Genomic DNA, 8,062 nt, shown 5'->3' on the forward strand with positions numbered 1-8,062 from the left:
ATTTAAGAGTATAAATATACATATATAGGTTTTTGAATTAGTTATTCTCAAGTTGGATTGGGTTTACATGCTTTGTGGTTGTATATTGAATTGGCAAGGTTAGACTCTGTGTGTGTTACAAACTTACTAAGCATGACATGCTTACTTTGTGTTAATTTTCTATTTTTTATAGTTGTCGGAAGCTTGTTCGGGTTGGAAAAGTCGTCAGAGATATATCACACTATCTATCGGCTCTTTCAGTACTTATAGATGTTTAATTTTGGTTATAATGGCATGTATAGGTATTTTGGCTAATGTTGGTCATGTGTTTTGGTTGTAGAATAGCCAATTGATTTGGCTGGTGATTTTGTATTTTGAGGTTGATATGAGCTTAGTTTATGGCATGTAAATAATAAGTTTGAATTGTGATAGATGAATATACATTTTGTATAAGCCTTATGTCTTGTTGTGGTTTGGTATCTTGTTATGAAAGGTATTTATATATGTCTATTGATGTTGGTGAATGAATGACATATTTTGTACCATTTGATAGGGTTTGGTAAGTTAATTTAATGGTTTGAATTGATGCAAGTTTAGTTGAAAGTTCGTAAGTCATTTTGTCAAATTTGAGTACATGGTTACACATGTTTATATATTGTCATTTGAGGTGCGTAACGACATATTGGTTGTATGATGTTATATCATATGTACATGCCTTATTTATGCTTAATTTTGGTGCCTTATTAAGGCATGTGCATATATGCATTTTGGTTATAGGTACATGCTAATTTGGGTGAGAAAAATTGCTTGTAAAATGGCCTATTTTCGTCCACATGGGAAGAGACATAGGCATGTATCTTAGTCGTGTGTGACGCATGGCTAGTTGACACGGCTGTGTGTCCCCTATCGCTTCCAAAGGGTTGCAAGTTAGGTTGTTACACGGCCTAACACAAGGCCTGGCACACGAGTATGTGGGGTTACTTCGAAGGGGTATACGGCCTAGCACACGGGCGTGTATCTTGGCCATATGACCAAGTCAGAGAGTTACACGGGCACGAATATGGGCTGGGACACGACCGTGTGTCCCCATTTCAAATGCCTACATGGCCTAAGACACGAGCATGTCTCTTGGCCGTGTGACCCCTGCAGCTTTGAAAATTTTTAATGTTTTTCGAAAAATTCTCTAAGTTCCAGATTTAGTCCCGACTTATTTCTAATGCTTAATTTGGGCCTCGAAGGCTCATATATGGGACAATATAAATGATTTTGTTTGGTTTTTGATATGAATATTGATGTGTTTTGAAATGTTGAAATTTCTGTTTGTTTATTTTGTAATCTCCGATAATGCTCCGTAACCCCATTTCGGCAACAGATATGGGTTAAGAGTGTTACAGGGCCAGTGATCATTCCCAATAAGGAGGACCTTTATGACACATTTTTAGGGAAAGTGTCGAACAAGTTTCAAGGTGACCGGATATAAATCAAATGGTTGGAAGATAATTTCGATGAACTTGATACGCACGCAACAACCCTCGGAAAAGAATAATACACTCGTGCATTCATCTTGAGGTTAAGTGAGGGAATCCTAATGCCTGATAAATCTCAAAATTTGGTACATATAAGGTGGTTACTACATCTGGTGGACTTCAAATAATGTGGCCAACTCAATTGGGGACTAGCCATGCTAGCCACATTGTACCAGCAGTTGTACCAAGCAATGGAACTGGATAAGATGTCAATTGGTGGTTTCCTGCTCCTGCTGCAATCATAGGCGTAGTGGCTACAATTTTTACGTCCCCGAATTGCCCCCCTTATACATTCCTACTGGTGATAAGGTAAAATTCATTTGATAATAATATAGTTACCATAGTAAATGTTGTTTATTTATTTTCTATTTGAATTAACATATTGTTTGAGTAGGTGGAACTTTTGGCCAAGTTATGTGGGACTACCAAAATAGCTTGAAGATATCTGGTTACTGTTAGATCAATGCTCGGAAGCCAAGGATAATTATTGAATTTTTCAAACATATAATAATTATGTAATGATTTTTAATATTTTTGTAGATAAGAAATTTTATAAATGTGTACTACAATTTGAATGGATGTCATTCGTCGATCCAGTAATCATACAATGCATCCAGCTTGAAAATTTGGCCAATTAGAGTATGTGGGATGCAAAGGTATCATTGTAGTTTACACGATGGTGGAGATGCATGAGTTCGATCGAGTGATGTGCAAGTTCAAGTGGAGGCAAAATATTCCACCACCACCGCAAGACATTGAAGCACTACACAAGCTTGATTTGTAGGGAAAAATTGATGAAAATGGCGGGAATTCCACAATGAATATATTAACATTTGAGATTATAGGTCTGAAGCGCATGCCAGCAGGAAACACATCAGTTAGCCCTGCTTTCTCTCCACTATTTGTCCGAAGCCTGCAAAGATGCCCTGCGCTCGGGAATCTTGGGTAAGTTTTCAAGCACCACTGGAGTTATTATTTGATGAAAACACGTCTCAGATGATGTATTTTTAACTCTCTTTGTTTTCCTTTTAGTCTCACTCCCAACTTATAAAAGGGAGGAAGGCTGTCCCCCCTACTCCATCATCTCTCTTGGCCACAGTCCTCCCCTTTTCCAAAATTTCTCTCTCAATCTTCTTTTCGTTTCAATATTTAAAATTTTCATCAGAAATATTTATTCTTATTTTTGGTAGAAAGTGTGCTAGTTTTAAGGTATTTTTGAGTCACTAGTGATGCGATAACGCTCCAAGACACACATTTCATATGTCGTGCCGAAAAGGGAACATTACCTTAGAAATCCATCTTATGAAAATCAGGGTTCGGGGTAATAGTGGAATATATAGTTATGGGTCGAAGTCTAAGTAGAAGTCTTGATTGATGGCCATTATGAAATCACGGGTTGGAGTATAACTCAGAGGCCAGTTGACAGTCATTATGTGGTCATGAGTTCAAACTTTTTGGATACCTAGAGATGATGCCTTATAAATATCATACATAAGTTTGAGGGCATAATCATATTGAAAAACCAAGGGGATTCCCAGCATAATCAACTTATTCTAATTATTCATTTTTACCAAAACTAGCATCTTTAACCTTCCTTCTTATCCGAAACTCAGGACCGAGTTGGATGCAAGAAGACTCTCAAGGGGGAACAATTGTGATGGTGAAGTAAAAGTAAAGCTCCCTCCAGGGTGACAACAATTATCGTTGTTGAGCAACTCATTAATAACTACAATCATTATCGTGCTAACTCGAGTTCTACCTCTACTCTATCAAAACATCCGCTATCCCCTAAAAGTCCTCTTGCAAACAACTTGGTCCCGAACTTTAGATAAGAATAAAGGTTAAAAATACTGCCTTTGGTGGAGATGTAGAAAAAAATTACATTGAATACACCAGAAACCCATTCGTTTTTCCCTATGATTATGGTCTCAATCTTATGTATGGTGTTGATAAACCACTAGCTTCGAGTATTAAAAAAGCTTGACTGCATAACGACTGTCAATTGACCCCCTAATTATACTCCAACTTGTGACTGCATAACAGTTGTTGACTAGGACCGTTACATACACTTCAGCCCGTGACTGTACAAAGCGCCATCACTCCAGAACCCAACTTCCATAGGATGAGCTTCTAAGGTAATGGTCTCATCCCGACATGATAAATAAATGTGTGTGTCTCCGAGTGTTATCACATCAATGACAATTCAAATCTACCTTTAAGCTTTCACAGTGTTTACCTTAAACCCCAAAATAGTAAAAAACCCTAAACCCAAAACCTTAAATCTTAAAACTAACCAAACCACAAAAATCTTAAACATAAAAAACCCAAAAATACCCTAAAGAAAAAAAATGGGCCAAGGAGAGGGAAAGTAAAGTGTGTTCAGCTGGGAGTGTTTTCCTACCAACTTAGAGGAAAACACATTCAACTAGGTGCACTTTCCTAAAATTGTGCAGAAAATGCGTCCAGGTAGACGCATTTTCATACAGTCTTTCCAAAATCAACCTATTTCCCTAATTTTTAGAAAAAAAAACCTATTTTGTGAATTATTTTTTTTCCCAACATATATAACTCATTTAGCCAAGATTTTATGACTTGCTTCTTTTGATTATATTATTTAAATACCAAGATTATTATTTTTCCTAAAATGTTTTATGTAAATTTATAACACCCCAAAACCTGACCTAGAAGTTTAGACCGAATTTAGGAGGTTACATCGAGCACCAAAAGTGGCGAAAACAAAAACTCTAATTCAAACCAAGAAAATTTTTTGTTTACTTCACTTTAGGAAATTAAATAATACTTAACTATGTTTTGAAACAGTATTTAATTGGCGTAAAAAAATTCAGAATTAAATCAAATTGACATTTCTTGTACTGTTTCAAATTGGAGTGTTTAAAAACATCACAGCCTCAAAAATTCATATTAGTTTCATTTTCGTAAAAACCACTCATGAACTTTGTGATTTAGGTTCAGTATAAAATCCATAGTTTCTAAAGTTCAGTCCAAATAAACTTTAACAAAAGTCCAATATAAAATTTATGCCACATTCTTATAAATACTTATAGTCTGAAATAGTTCACTAATTTAAGAATTGAAGAAAACTTTATTTGATTTTATCAAAGGTTATCCATCTGAGACCTCCGGCTGCCAAGTCTAGCTTTAGAACACGAAATTTACCTGAAAAGAAGAAAATTGAGAGGAAGTGAGCTACGTGAGCTCAGTGTGAGACCGAAACATAAATAGATGGTAAAAGACAGAATTTCAAAACAAAATGATATTCCTCAATAAGGGCAAGCAGTCAGAGTATGAAAATTGATAAGCTATAAAAGAAACATATTTTAATCCCATTCTTAATGTGTTTTTGGATGATTAATGATAAACCGTAATTTAAACATATTTTTACCCCATGCTTAACGCATTTTATGAATGATTTTTCCTTAGAATTGGTGAATTCGATGTTCCTAATGCTTTAATTTCATGTTTTATACTTAGGAGAGCATAAGAGAGCAAAAGGAATGAGAAACGGGCCAAAAACAGAGAAAATGGGTCAAAGTACGAAATCAACACGGCCTGGACTTCCTCACACGAGTAGCCCACACGGCCATGTCAATCTGGAAGAATCAAAGCACGACTCACACGGGTAGAACACACGCCCGTGCCATTCTAATAGGCTCAAACACGACCTAAAATAATTGTACATGAGCGTGTCACACGGGCGTGTCCCTGCAGAGCCAAGTTGAGTCCAATTCGGAAAAGGTAACTTTTGAGGGTTCATAGGCATTCCAAAGCCTATAATACACCCTAAAAGAGGAGAAAATGGGGACACAGAATAGGGAGTAAGGAATTACTCCAAGGAAGCCGATTGATTCGTCTCAGAAGCCGGATTCATCTTCAAGACTGAAGATCTCTCCTCAATTTCCCCTTCAGAAGTTTTGGGTTTTCTTTATGTTTTGTATTCTTTATTATTCTGAGATGTTTTCTTATTTAGTTATGAACTAAAACCCTTAAATACCTAAGGGGAATGAAACCTAAGACGAATCTTGTTATTATTTTCTGAATTGTATGATAAATATTTAACTTGTTCTTAATTATGTGTTCTTAATTCTTGTTTTGATATCCCAGGATACTGATTCAAGATAAGCTCTTATTCAGAGGAGGAATAGACCCTATCTAAGAGTACATTTGTCATAATTAAGCGGAGTTGATTGCGCGCCTAGACATAGGGTGACAAGATTTTGCCAGATTAGGGTGAAACCTAATAAGGGGATCCATAGATCGAGTTAATGCAACCCTAGGGTGTTAATTAGAGAAAGATCTCAATTATTCAATCTAGGGATTAGACGTTATTAGTCTTGAATAGGGATAAAAACATAACTTAGGGATCTCTACGGAACAAGTTAAATGAATAAATCGTCCGATACGGAGTTAGAATAACAAGTACAGTCTAGGTGGATTTTTCCTTAGGTATTGTCTTAATTCAATTGATTTTCTCAAAAACAATTCCCCAATTCTATTCTCTGTGAGTTCTTAGTTTAGATAATTAGTTAGTTAAATCAAAACCTCTTTATTCTTAGGATAGATAATAAAAAGACAGTCATTACTAGTACTTTTAGTTCCTTTGGGTTCAACAATCCGGTCTTGTTAAAACTATACTATTGTTTGATAAGTACACTTGCCTACATCGTGATAATAGTTAGTTTCAAGAACGATTAATTATAAATATTTAAAACCTATCACGAAGTCCCACGATCAAGTTTTTGGCGCCGTTTCTGGGGAACTAAAATATTAGGAACACTCAATTTTTATTACTTTAGCCATTTATTTTTCTTGTAGTTTAATTTTATTTTTAATTTTATTCTAATTTACTAATTTTTTTTCTTTCTTCTGGCAAGTTTTTATAATTTATGACTAGAAGAAACCCGTCAGGACCACTACTTTTAGACAAAGAAATCAATCGCCCAGTTCACAGAAACCAAAGAGAAATAAGGTGAAGTTTAAGAGACACAGAGAACGAGCAAGAAGACGATACTCAACCCCCAACCAAAGAGATGGCCGAAAACCAAGACAATCAGCTACCTCTTGCGATTGTGGTTAATCAAAGTCCTGCTCCTCGTACTATGTATGATTATGCTAAACCTAATTTAATAGGATCTGAGTCAAGTATAGTTAGGCCTGCTATTGCTGCAAATAATTTTGAACTGAAACCTAACACTATTCAAATGATACAACAATTTGTTCAGTTTGATGGTTTGGAGGATGAGGACCCCAAAACTCACTTGGTGAATTTTCTAGAATTTTATGACATTTTTGAAATTAATAGCGTTTCTGATTATGCCATTCGCCTTCGGTTATTCCCTTTTTCATTGAGGAACAAAGCTAAACAGTGGTTGAACTCGTTACCACGAGGGTCAATTACTACTTTGGAACAAATGAGCGAAAAATATTTACTAAAATATTTTTCGCCGGCTAAAATGGCTAAATTACGTAATGATATCTCTTCTTTTGTGCAGATTGATTTAGAAACACTCTACGATGTATGGAAGAGATACAAGGACCTTTTGAGAAGGTGCCCTCACCATGGGTTACCGCTTTGGCTTCAGGTTCAAACATTCCATAATGGCCTGAATCCTTCAACTCGGCAAATGGTTGACGCAGTTGCTGGCGGAACCATCAATAACAAAACACTTGAAGATGCTTATGAGTTCATAGAGAAGATGTCACTGAATAACTATCAGTGGCAAGTCATGAGGACAAAGCTAACAAAAATAGCCGGTGGTTATAACGTCGATTCGGTCACCATGCTTTCTAATCAGGTAGAACTCTTGAATAAGAAAATTGATGGTTTTCTTAGTTCTCCACAAGTTCATCTAGTAATGAGGTGTGAGATGAATGGAGGAGGAGCATGCACAGAGTATCAACCCTTCAACCCTAGCATCAAGGAGGAACAAGTCTAATATATGGGTAACCATAACTCTAGATTCCAAAATAACCCATATACTCACACTTACAATGCAGGTTGGAGGAACTACCCAAATTTCTCGTGGGGAGGCCAAGGAAATCAGAGACCACCTCCAGGCTACCAACAACACCCTATCAATAGGAAAAGAGACCGAACCTTGAAGAGATGCTCACAAAGTTTATCTAGGTGTTAGATACCCGTTTCCAGAATACCAAGACAGCACTTAAAAATCAACAAGGGTTGATCCAAGGGCTCGAAACCCAGATAGGCCAGCTTTCTAAACTAATCTCTGAATGACCACAAGGTAGCTTGCCAAGTAATACTGAACCTAACCCAAGGGAACAGCTCAACGCGATTAATGTTCAAGATGAAGAAGGATTCGTTGAGCCTGAGCCAGAACCGAGGCAAGAAACTGTGGTAAGCAAAGGTAAAGGTGAGATAGATTATAACAAAAACAAATCAGTGACTGTCGAATATAAACCTTGTGTGCCATACCCCAATGCAACAAGGAAAGACTGCTCAGATGAACAATGTGGTAAATTCTTTAAACTCTTAAAAAAATTACATATTAACTAACAGTTTATTGAAGCTGTATCGC

At 36.4% G+C, this 8,062-nt stretch overlaps 1 non-coding gene across 1 annotated transcript; it reads right to left on the bottom strand.

The window, feature by feature from the left end:
* Positions 1-6,982: 6,982 nt before the first annotated feature.
* LOC128290729 (small nucleolar RNA R71) lies at positions 6,983-7,089 on the bottom strand. Its single transcript, XR_008280517.1, has one exon. It is a non-coding gene; the product is annotated as a small nucleolar RNA R71 (small nucleolar RNA).
* Between the last annotated feature and the right edge of the window lie 973 nt (positions 7,090-8,062).

Source organism: Gossypium arboreum, chromosome 3, assembly GCF_025698485.1.
Source record: "Gossypium arboreum isolate Shixiya-1 chromosome 3, ASM2569848v2, whole genome shotgun sequence".
Classification (NCBI taxonomy): domain Eukaryota; kingdom Viridiplantae; phylum Streptophyta; class Magnoliopsida; order Malvales; family Malvaceae; genus Gossypium; species Gossypium arboreum.